This window comes from Anser cygnoides, chromosome 7 (genome assembly GCF_040182565.1).
Source record: "Anser cygnoides isolate HZ-2024a breed goose chromosome 7, Taihu_goose_T2T_genome, whole genome shotgun sequence".
NCBI classification, from domain to species: Eukaryota; Metazoa; Chordata; class Aves; order Anseriformes; family Anatidae; genus Anser; species Anser cygnoides.
The window spans coordinates 11,287,591-11,300,070 of record NC_089879.1 but is presented as its reverse complement, the minus strand read 5'-3'; the positions used below and the strand labels follow the sequence as shown (position 1 = coordinate 11,300,070).

At 39.9% G+C, this 12,480-nt stretch overlaps 1 long non-coding RNA gene across 3 annotated transcripts in view; it reads right to left on the bottom strand.

The window, feature by feature from the left end:
* The window catches only part of LOC106031899 (uncharacterized), a 48,982-nt gene extending 37,115 nt beyond the window's left edge, over positions 1-11,867 (bottom strand). For all 3 annotated transcript variants that reach the window (XR_001204518.3, XR_001204517.3, XR_007162050.2), the window contains exon 1: positions 11,705-11,867. This is a non-coding gene — a long non-coding RNA (uncharacterized lncRNA). The remainder of the gene's footprint in view (positions 1-11,704) is intronic.
* Between the last annotated feature and the right edge of the window lie 613 nt (positions 11,868-12,480).

The window sequence follows — 12,480 nt, the reverse complement described above, 5'->3', positions numbered from 1 at the left end:
TCATTGCACATAGTTGTAGACCTTGAAAATCCTGCTGTCCCCAGAGGATCTAAACATGTTTGGAACAGTAGCTCAGTGCCATTCAGCCTAAAAACCAGGTGGAAATTATAGGCACCAGGAACACTCGTAACACTACCATTTTGCATGGGTATGGCCATCCCCATTCAATCAAAGAATGGTCTTTGATTACCATAACCTTACTGCCTGCCCTGCAACAGCCAGAGGTGTAACATGATCTCTGTTTCAAGAAGAAGGAAAATAAACCACAGGAGCTGATTTATGGCATATGAAAAATCTGAAGTGATATTGTGACTGAAATCTAAGTTGTTAGACTTCATCACATGCTTATACAAAAAAAAAAATCAAATATTTCAAAGAAAATTAAATAACATTGAGATACTGAGGCCACCAGAATACAGGTTATAATATCTTAATTTAAAAATGGATGACATTCAAGTGAAATATTTCCATAAAGACCATTATCAAAAACCACATGTAAGAGAAGGGAGAAAATGAGGAGGTTTGGTGTTTTTGTTTTGTTTTTAATGGTTATAATTCCCTAGTATATCGGCAAGACAGAGTTGGAAGAAAAAACTTTTACATGATAGCTGAAAGAAGGAAGCTGCTCATCCCAGAGCAAAGGTTAACCCAGGGAACCTAGAATACCTGAGTCTCTGTGCCATTTAGAGAAACCGTCTATCGGTCAGATGCAAGAATCAGTATCTGTGCTCTTTCCTGCAGTGGACAGAGGTAGACAATTTGTAAGGAAGAGCTGTCAGTGACCGCTGCATGACAAGCTGAATTGGGACCTGAGCTCCATGTCCATGCACCAGCAGAGCAGCCATGTGGGACAACGAGGTCTCCAGCTGAGTCAAGGGAAATATTCAACTCCTACACAGAGGAGAATGAGGGAATAGGAGCTGGAGCCAAAAATACGCTGTATGTTTCCACATTTCACAGCTCTTCTGATTCAGATACACTAGTCTTCCTGCTCATTTCCCTCTCTCTTTTTTCTTATCCAATTAGCACCTCATTAACCATCTACCTACAGTGCCTCTAGCCTCAGCCATTTTTAGCCCCCTCATTACATGACACACAGCTTGATAATCACCACTGCAGGGGGCTCTGCAGATGCTCCGCAGAAAAATCAAGCTCCCCCAATCATGACCCTAACCTCTCTTGGAGATTATTTCTTTGTTATGATTTTGTAAATATGCAAACAGCTGCAGGCAACATAATCTATTTCAGGGTTTTATTCCCCTGATGATGCCACCTCTGCAGCAGGAGAAAGGAGCATATGACTGGGGACACTGGAATAACTTTCCATTGCTCAATAATCATGTTTCCCAATTCATCATTTTTCTTCATTTTCTTAGACTGCAGCTAGCAGCACAGATTTATGGTCCTTCCCTTAGTTTATACTGGAACTTCTTAGTGTTATCCTTTTGGAGCACAATACTGAGCAGTTCTGCAGTCTGAAGACAGTGATGATATGGATTGTGTTCCACCACTGTAGAGGAGCTCAGTGAAGGAAATAGGCCAAGAAATTCTGCAGAACTTGGCCTAAAGTGGGTCAAAAGTGTTCTCCATTTTATTTTTTAAAGGAACAAAATGCATAGTGAAGATCTTGAAATAAACATCCTGAAATCTGTGCCAGTTCTTTGCTTGGAGATCTTCCACAGCCATTGACCATCTGTTCCAGCAATCATACCGTTAGAAAGAGAGGATAAGAAAACCCAAAGCCCCCAGATGGGCAACAGTTGTCAATGTTTCTCAAGATCTTATGTGGCAATATGCTCATTTATCTTCCACCATGCATATGATCACATGTCACATGTATCTCAACCTGAAAACCAAGCCTGCTTCACGGTCAGGAAATCAGAGCTGCCTCAGTTTCCCAGGAAGACTCCAGTCAATGTACATGTTGCTTTGGCATTCATTATGAAATACTTCTCAGAAAGGAGCTTCATGGAGAAATATCAGGTGTAAAGCTACTGCTTTGTGACATGTGCATCTAAACAGGCAGTAAAGAACAGAATGATATGATGGCTCTTTACTCAATTGTGGGCTGAATTTGAAGGCCATGAACAAGAAAATTATCACACCTTCAGAGTCCAACTGAACTTTGGGCCTCCAGAGATTTGTCTCAAGCAAGTTTGGCTGTGTCCACAGGGTGACTACAGGACCTTTGTGTTTCTATTACTGATGCTTATATGTAGCAGCTGCTTCCTGAGGCAATGTCTCAAGGGGAAAAAGAATACAGAATGAAAAAAAAAAAAAAAGAAAAGTGAGAACAAATGATAGATATATGGGGAACAGAGGAAAATGAAGATAATACTTAATAGAACATTATTTAATCAAATGTAAACTGACAATAAGTTACAGCCACAGAGCTGTTGCATTAATCAATTATTTCTTGTGGATCTTAGAAACACAATAAATCAAAATATGATACCATAGCCACCTGGAAAAAACACTATTAGGACAGATGTGTAAATAAACGTGAAATAACAAATTTACACTAGCTAATCTGCTCTACAGTATTCAGAATCACAGGGGTGAGGACAAATCTCTGAGAATGCAGTAGAGAGATTGCCCCTGGATGGCAAACATTTCTTCTGTCCTACCCCCATACACAGGGCAGCTAACCTGAGAGTCAATAACACAGCTCCAGCAACTCATGAATAATGTATTATATTATGAAATATTCAGGAGAATATGGGTTAATAATGCCAGTACAATCCAGGATAGACAGCCCTACATTCATCATTTGCTAATGTTCAGCCTTGAGCCAGACCAGAGTGGGAGACACAAGATAAATGACAAAGAGCCCGACAGGTTCATAGTTAAAAACATGATAACTTACCACAGTCTTCCACTGGTGCTGAGCTGGAAAGGAGCGAAGATGATTTATAGACATTATCTTGGTTTATTTTTGTTTAAAAGCTTGGCAATGGAGAGTAAAGTGATACTGAAAAAGACTGTACAGGGTCCTGGTAGGAGACTTGATATATCCTTCTAAAATAGAGTTAGCAAATGTCTCTGTGAAGCCTTTTGAGCAAAACGGTGAGCCAGGAGGGAAATGATGTTTAAGTGATCAGTCTTTTACTGATGCTTTCACCTCTGTGGGGATACATACAACTGGAGGGAAGAGAGAGCCTGTGAAATGGGCTGGTGAGGGCAGCACAAAGTCAGACTTTTCTTCAGCATACCACCAGCGTACTGAGTTAGAGATGTTGTATCATGGTGTTCACGGCCTCTGTGGTCCCTATCCTTGGGGTGAAATCTGTGTCACCCAGCAGCCAGACAGAGATCGTATTTAACAAGATATTAAAGGAAAATAAGAGGGAAGTCAAGTGAGCTTGGCACCAGGTAGGCCTACCTAGTGGCAGAAATTCTTACCCTTCTTTTTTGCTTGCCTGAGAGTGAATTCTTTTTCTTTAAAATAGTCCATATAATCTTTTATACTATAGACTAACCTTAGAATAAAATAAAATAAAAATAAAGAAAATTAAAAATAAATAAATAAAATGCCCAATCCTGGGCGGAAGAACAATAAACCTCTATGACTAAACATGCTGAAAATTTGCTAAGCAAAAAGACATCTTCATTCACAAAGGCAAAGCCTGAGGAGACAGTTGTGGTGGAAAAACCTCCCTTAACTCTGCACTTTTTTAGTAAGCCATCTGCCGGCGCCTGGTACGTGGGTCAAGCACTGGTGAGGAGGGCAAGCTAGCATCAGGAGAGAAGTTAATGGGGAAGAGGATGTCGTACACTTAAGTCCTAAGATATTTTGATATGGAGTAACACAAAAAACACACTTTCTGAAGTTCAAGCCTTCTGGGTATGTTATTGTTATTATTTTTTAGAGAAGAAAAAAATGTCTAAGTTAAACCTCCTTGATTTATCTTGCTCTGTTCAAATACAGCAAAGGTTTATGTAAATTCATTATTTTCTTTAGAAGTGTCATCTGGCTTTGCTTTTTATTAAATATTAATACATTGGTCTAGGGAAAAAAAAAAATATGTAAATCCTTCCTTGGCAAATCTTCTGGAAGTAGAAAGTTAAACTGAAGGAATTAGAGTTGGTATTGTCTTCTGGGAAATCTCATCAGAGCAGATCCTTCTTCTGGGCTAACTTTCATTACATAAAAGATTTTCTGTACTTTCCAGAGCCATAGTAGGGAACAGTCAAAGAAATAAAGTGAGCACAGGCACTGACCATAGAATCAGAGCTTACAGCTAATCCTCTCTCCACACTGTGAGAGCAGGGAAGGAAGGGAGGCCAAGGTACGGTTTGTGAAAATTTTGTAGTCACTTGTCCTTTTTCTATAATTTAGTGAGTGATATCTTGGAACTTTGTGCTTTGAAGAACGTGGAAATATCAGATTACTTCTACTCTTTCATCCTTCCTTCCTTTCCCTTAAGTAAATAGAAAATGATTGTGGTTCTGTGGACTTCTTTCCCCCCATGTTCCTTGATATCTCCATTTATATAGTCACTGCTTTTAAATGCCAGATTTTTGGAGGTGCCAATCACTCCTCCGCAAATTGGCCACATGGGCTTTCACATTGTGCCCAGATGCCCCCAACAGCATTGGGGTCAGACACCTCCATACTACACAGAGGGGAACCAGACCTGTGTACTCAGTCAGCATCACATCCCTCAGGCCTTCACTTGAAACACAGACACAAAAGCATATCTCCAGTTCCTGCTTCCTCCAGGAGATAGTTACCATCCATGAACATTCAGCTGCTGCTTCCCTTTATTTCACTTAACAACACTGTCATATGCCAGGGCTCCTTCCCTACCCTAGGCTGAGCTCCACCTCTCTCTTGGTGGTACTCCTAGCATTTCACCAATACCTTTTCTAAACACCACACTCACCCTCAGGTATCATCCTCTGTGCCCTCCATCTCCTCCCCAGCTGTTCATCTGTTCTAGCACAGAAAAGGCCATGGTGAAGAAACTCAGTGGTCATGTCAAACTGTCTTGTCACACCTGAGAGCTAGAGCATTTATGGAAAATCTTTTTTCCTTGTCACTTGCAGCTGGTAACTATATTATTACATGAGAAGAAAACCAGGGTTTCCTCAAACTGGAATTCAAATTTATTAATTTTTTTAATTCAGAACTCTCCATTTTCAGAGTCTGCATCAAAGATTTTCTGATATTCATTTTTTTAAAAAAATATATATATATATATGAAAATATATATATCATTTTTTATGACAAGTTGTTGATTAAAGTGATTTTACTTCCTTCAACGACTCTTCAAGAACAAAGAAACTATTTCCCAGCCATTCTGAGCCTCATGCCCAGATCTCCTAGACCACAAATGTTCAGCTATTCCAGGCTCTGTAAGGAATTTCCTGTCCAACCCGCAGAAGCTCAGCCATTCCCACCCTCTTCAGCTTCATGGCTCCACATTGCCAGTGTCCCTTCAGCTAGCTTAACCATCATCCACTTTCCCATTTGAGCTCTTGTTGCTTTGTCCTGCTGGTTCTCTTTCCCTTTTTGACTAAGCTGTCTCACTTTTTTTCTGCACACACACATGTACCTCTTTCCACAGCCAACTGGACTAATAATTATTTCTGTGAGATTTCCACATGGATGATTTCCCTGTTTTGTCAGTCACATACAATTACAATAGTGCCTGTATTACCAAAGTAATCTCTACATCTCATGCCTGACCTGTCTCTTTGTTCTGATGAGAGTGGGAGAAAAAAAAAATTAAAGGGTAATAAAAGACATATCTCCTTGTGCTTTTCTTGCACAGTGGATGCCTTCCTTTCTATTCTTGAATCCTTTCTGCATTAGAAATTCTGTATTGTAGTGATCTACAATAAAAGATCCATTCTGAGTGCCTGTGATGTGACTCTATTTCAGTCTCTCTTCCTTTTCAGCTCACACATTTTGTCCCCTTTCTTCTTGCCATTTTTGCAACAAAAGGAACCTTCTGTGTTATGTCAAAGCAAGATCTTCCTAGGGAACCATTCAGTTGACTTCCTTAGAGCCTCACATTGTGATTGCTATATGTAGAGGTTCTTCGAAACATACTGACACTAATATTTTAAAAGAGTTCCTTCTCCCCTTCTCTCTCACTGGCTCTGGTCAGGGGATCTGAACAGTGTAAGGACCTGGCTATTTTTCTCTCTTCTCTTTGTTAAAAGGGAATATGGCTCAGGCATGCACAACTGCAGTAGGCAATAAACAGAAATGAGACAAAAACCTGGATAGAAATATCAGCAATATGTGGCGAAGACTGGATCAAAACCCAACCACAGCAAGAAATTGCACTTGCTTCAATTGTTGAGAAACACATTTGTTGGCCCTGTTCATCAGTCACCTACTAAAGTATCAGACTTTTTTCCATTTTGCTTCCCCAACACAGTAGAAGTCCTCTTGCATTTGGTTTTCTGACACTGGAGTAGAAGTCAGACAGTTCACAAGGACAAAGAAACGTGACTTGCGGTTAAACTCAAATTGTCATTTGTATAAGTCTTGTTGCTGCAGTATAATGATTCCTTCCCACTGGCATGCATTCAGTGTGAATATACTCTATTTGTTGAGTGTCTCAGTTTTGTAAGTCAATTTTTTTGGATGGATGAATAAAAACTCTCCTGAGCACTAGCTGAGAGGTCAGCAGCCTTTGCCCACACAGAGAGCCCCAGGGCAGACAAGGTAAGACCCCTTCTCGGTCCTAGGGGTCAATTTTGGCTGTAGTTGGCAAGTAGCTTCCTAGGCTTCCTTTCATTCTAAAGAGAGAGATGTCATATGCAGGACTGTGGATGTGTGCATGTGTGTGTTTTAATATCAAAAGAAATTAAACTAATGATGCAAAATGAGTATGAAAATTTGCAACAGAACAATTTGATTGTTCTGGGAAAACACATCTCCCGTTTTTCATCATGGTAATTAATTTCAAAGATTAAGAGGATTCATAGATGAAAATAAAGCATTAAGATTAGAGAAAGGATATGCATTTTACTGGGCATTTGGGTATTCATAGGATTTTTTCATATTAATTTTAAAAACACAGATGATGAAGATATAAAAATAATACTTAATATTTATAAAGTGTAGTGCTTTTCATCTTCAAAGCGTTCTGCAAATACTACCTCAGTTGCAGAAGACTTGAGAAGAAATGGATTTCACTTTATAAAAGTAAATGATTCAGTTACCCTTGCAACAGCAGACTAAAGAGATCTCTGCCATTCACTTCAAGCTAGAGGTAAGTATTAGACTAGAAACAGATATACATCAAGGAAAGTTACTGTTGAAAAAGAAAAATCTAGCAATTTGAAACTATGAAAATGTAGTGTTAAGAAAATGGAGATAGGTATTCACATGCCTTCACGGGTCAGACAAGGTGAAATTCATTCCTGTGCACAAAGGTTTGAGTGGGATGTAATTGGCACATAGATCCTATCTGACCTTCTGATGAATTCCACCTGCAGTCTCCAAATAAATGGATGCACACTACCTACTGCACAGCTCATTGTGAAACAAAACCATCTTTCTCCTTGGCTCATCTCAGCCCAACCATGAGCCTAAAACATTTTTCCATGTTGTCCCAGTTAAAATGGACATGCAGACTGCGTCATGAACAACTGAGTTTCTGCTCAGCACGTCCCAGCTGTCGTGATTTGGTAACCTCCACATAAGATGCTCCTCCCCAGATGTTTTCATTCCTGGCTATGACATGTTGTAAAATCAGCCTCAAACTGCCTTTTGTGCCATCCACAAAGGAAGCTGCAGACAAGCCCCTGCTATACTCCAGCAACACTGGGCTCACCCTCCCTTTTGTAGCCATGATGTAACGCTACTGAGGTTGGATGTTTTGTAAACAGAGCTATGGAGATAAGTCATTGCTGTCAATGTGTCCCCTTTCACTTTTTATGAGGTCCTTAATACCTAAACTCCATCATAACTCAAGGATGATGGTGCTGACTATGGTATTGCTTTACCCATTATCTTTGATCTCAAAGCTCCCCTTTCTCCAACCCAGCCTCAAGCACATGTCTGAGCTCCCATCTGGAGCAGCTCCAGTTGGTTTCTCTGGAAAGCTCTTGCTTAGGTTGGAAATAGCAGCCCAGTACACCAAAATAATCTATCTGTACCCTCCAAACAGAAAAATGCATGTCAAACATAATAATATGATAACTGCAAGTCTCTTGGTGTGCTTCGCCATGGCAGTGCCCAAGCCCTGACCATGGCAGTCCATCACAGCCACACAGAGCTAAACTTTGTGCAGCCCTGTGCTCTTGCAGTAACACCAGGTTCACAGCCACAGAGCTGGAGAACAGCTGTGAAAACAGCAGCCAGCAAACTGTACACATATGTAACTTAAAGAACCAGGAGAAAAATGCATCCAAACCCTTTAGTTGCTTTAGTCTCTAAAGCAAAAGAAAGCAAATGGGAGAAAGAAGCAGCACGTTGACCTCCTTGCTCACGTATATATATTCAGCTTATTGTGTACACTAGTCGTTGCTTTCTAAAATTTCTCCTTATTAAGAACTCAAGCAAATTACCACTGAAGAGCCCTTATCTATGCTGTGCTATAAGAAGTCAGCAGAAGACTGATTCAGCACTGATGGAGAAGTGGTGCCTCGCAGCTCCGCCTGAGTGTGCAAGCGGAAGTCGGGTTCAAACAGGCTGGAATAATTATAATGAGTTGTTTGCGGTTCTGCTTGGCTGGGAGGTGTTTGTTGTCACGCTTTTTTAATTGCTGAGTCCTTCTGTAGCACAATTTACTTTCATTTGCTCGTTACAGTCACCCCTGACATTTAGAAAGAAACAGTTCGCGTGAGAGAGAGTGACTACTGGAACAGTTACTACCTGGTGAGCAGAATAATGCGGTGTGGAGAAAGGAAAATTCAAAAAGGGTTTCATCTGAGAGATGCAAATATAAAACCTCACTGGAACAGTTAAAGACAAACTCCTCAGGCACCTGAAAGTCAGCTAATGACACAATGCAGTAACTCTAATTTGATCATATGTGCCATGTGCAGAGAAAATACACAATCCAAAACAGGACTTGGTCTACCTACTGCTTTAAAAGTATCTGAATAATAAATAGCTCTGAACTGAAAACTATTATATGCCAAATCAGCCAGAAGGGAGCATTTGAGTTGGAGGGCTGGGGAAAACAGGTATTTGGAACTATTAAAGGACATTTCACTATATAACATAAAAGCCACACTCTTACTTTCAGTGAATACTGACTAAAAAAAAAATAACTTGTCTTAACTGAAAAGTGGAAGCAGCTAAAGGTATGTGAGTATGCATGCACTTAAATCATGTATACATACCCACTCAAAGGTAGTTCTATATGCAATGTATTGTAGATATATTACATATACACACACACTCACTGGAATAGAAAAAAAAAAAAGGATAATAATAATAAATACATAGTTTAGATTTATTGAAGAAAACTGCTAAGAGAAGGAAAATAACCAACTATACCAGCAGCTTATGATGTTTACTGCTCTCTTCCATGACACAAAGCAGTTTTTTCAGTGTCTAAGATCTCAAAAAGGGGGACCTGCATTGTCATGGAATGCAGACAAGTATTTTCTGGACTGTGCTGAGCTGAAGATGCAATTGAAGGTCATTGGGGTGAATGATTGAGTTGTCCTCTCTAGTCATATCTAGCCCAGCAGAAAGAATTCTAGCCACAGAACTAATTCGTTATTACAGGACAGGACTGTCAAAAATGATCCTGGAAAAGCAGAAATGTTTGATCCATATATTTTCTGATGTTCAGGACAATGAGTCAAGGATATCTTTCTAATCTAATATTAAAGTTCTGAGATGTTAAACAACAGCTATCTAAAGTTCAGCCTTTCCAAATCAATAAGAATAGATCACTTGCAATCAAGAGCTTTAACTCTGAATAAGAAATGTACCCTAAAACACAGCAGCATGTACAGAACATCACCACACATTATGCCGTCCAGCAGCAGCCACAGCACAGCGCCCAAATTCTGATGCTCAGGAGAGTCACAAGTACCACCAGGGTCAGGGCACACCCTGTTAAGTGAAAGGTGCAAAGGAGCAATGTTTCTTTCTTCACAAAGAAAGCTCAGGCTGGACTCAATTTTGTTGACAAGGTCAGGATTCCAATCTCTGCATGTTATCTGTCCAATATTTGTATATCTCAGCCCAGCTAACACCAGAGTAGCAGAGGGGGAGAGGCCGTTTGGTGTGACCCATGGTAGCGGTTGAAGGGCAACAGGGTTCTCATGATGCTCATGTAACTGCTCTCTTTTTGGGCCCTTCAACATTTAACATGGGTGAGCTTTGCAGAACATCTTCCCCTGCCCAGCTACCTGCGTTCCAAAAGCTTGATACACTCACCTACTCTGAAATCTGGTTGAGATGACCCTAAGCAATCAGGAGAGGATTTTTCTTGGAAACCATGCAAAAATGGGGTAGGAGATATAGATAACTGAACCAGAAGGTAATCTTATTTAGACAGGGATTTTATTTTGTTCATGACACTTCTATTCTGGGACAGCAGAAGAGGATATTCCAAGTCTTCCACTTCCGTAATGATCTTTGCTATACAGCTTGCAATGTGTTAGGCTGGCATCCAACATCTTACTGAATGGGCTATAAACCATGCCTTGCTTTTGCTTCACAGGTTTCCCTTGACTGGCAAGGGAAGGAGATTATCTTTTTTTTTAGACCTACTGATTAGGTTGGAAAAAACAAACTTGTTTTTTCTCTTTTTTTCTAGCTAGCTTACTGAAAGTCAAAGCCTACCCTTTCAGCTCTTGTCAAGATTTTAGTAGCCCCAAAAGTCTAAATAATGAATGTGAATATCTATATCAGCTGTTAATCTGAGAGACAGGTTAAAAGGGAAGGAAGTCACATGCCCAGGGTGGGCCTAAGGTAAAAAATACACCCACATCTATTTTAAAATATGAAAGAAGCTCTCTCTGTTTACAGCCCAACTAGGGAAAAAATAAATAAATAAATAAAATAAACCTTGACGGTATGGTGACTGCACCATTTCTCTTCTTGTAAAAACACAGAATAAATACGTTTGTGAAACTGCACTGCAAACTGAGTAATTGGAGAGCAAAGGGTTAAGAATCCTCAACATTAATCACAAAGCCTGTTGGATGTTTTTTCCTCAGAAAACTCAGCTCCATCTTAATTTAAATATTCTGGAGAAAAATAACTTTGAAAGAATTTTCTATAAAGGAAAGCAAAGTGTTTGACCGAACCACATCAACCTAAAACTCTGAATCTGTCTGAGAGATCAGCGTGTGCCCTACCACTTTTCTTTTGTTACAGGTTATTTGTCCTCACTGTAGCATAAACCCCACAAGACAACTGAGATCTATCTCTGCATAACTGGAGTACAGGCTTGCACCCCAAAATGTTATGGTGCCAACACAGACATTGCCAATAAACAAATCCCAAGTTTTCAATACACTCAAATACCTCCAGTAAGAGAAAGTCAAAACATTTCCTTAGAGTAAAACATGTTGAAACAACGCAACCTGACATTTACAGATCAAGGTTTTTGAAGTTTTGGTTTCCATAAGTTTTGATCTTTTAATTCTTACACCAACTTCCAGTGAAAACAAGCATCTAAATATCAGACTTTCTCAAGGAAGCTTCATTTCAGCCCTCTCTAACAGATCAGACTTTACTTTCTATTGCTCAGCTAGAAATCTTTTTACATACCCAGAAGACTTCAAAGGTTTACAACCAATCCCAGATTTGTCCTTTCCACCAAAGTTTTAACCCAGTTCAGGTTAAAGCTGGTTCTCAAAGGCAGGAGCAGCAGAAGTTTCCAGTCACTTGACTTCTTCCCTCTTGCAAACCCAATCACCACCACAGAGCAGCTGCTGCAATAAGAGACGTTGTCCACAGACGTGGCCCAGCTGCCCAGGTCACCAGTATCACCTGGGTGGTGCACCACAGCTGAATCCAACCTTGCTCTCTCTGCCTTCAGTTTGTCAGGTTTCCTTAGCAAACTCCATGGGATAGAGGAAAGCCTTCTGCTATAAACTAAATTAGTTCTGCTTTACTGAATACCCAAAGCTTATGATATTTAACTTGCTGAAATTTTATTACCTTTAACAATCATATTATAAGAACCTGAAGTTTCAGCAAAATTAAGAGAAAACTGTTTATTCTAAGAAATGCTTGGCTTGGCAATCCAATAAACTCTCTAATAAGTTGCAAATTTAAGTCTTCACTGGACCACAACCAACAGTATAATTAGAGTGGTGTACAACTCAGCTCTTAATCATTGCACAAAGTACCCTGTGAAGTGCACCTGGGTCTACCCTTTCAAAGAACAGGTCTGCAAGATAAATTCTTTAAAAAATGAAGTTTTGAGCCTTCAGTGATACAACCCTAAACTGCTGTCATCTTCCATTTCTATTCTGCATTATTATTGTTGTTGTTGTTTTTCATTAATGTTCACGTGGAGATGAACGCTACACCGAACCACA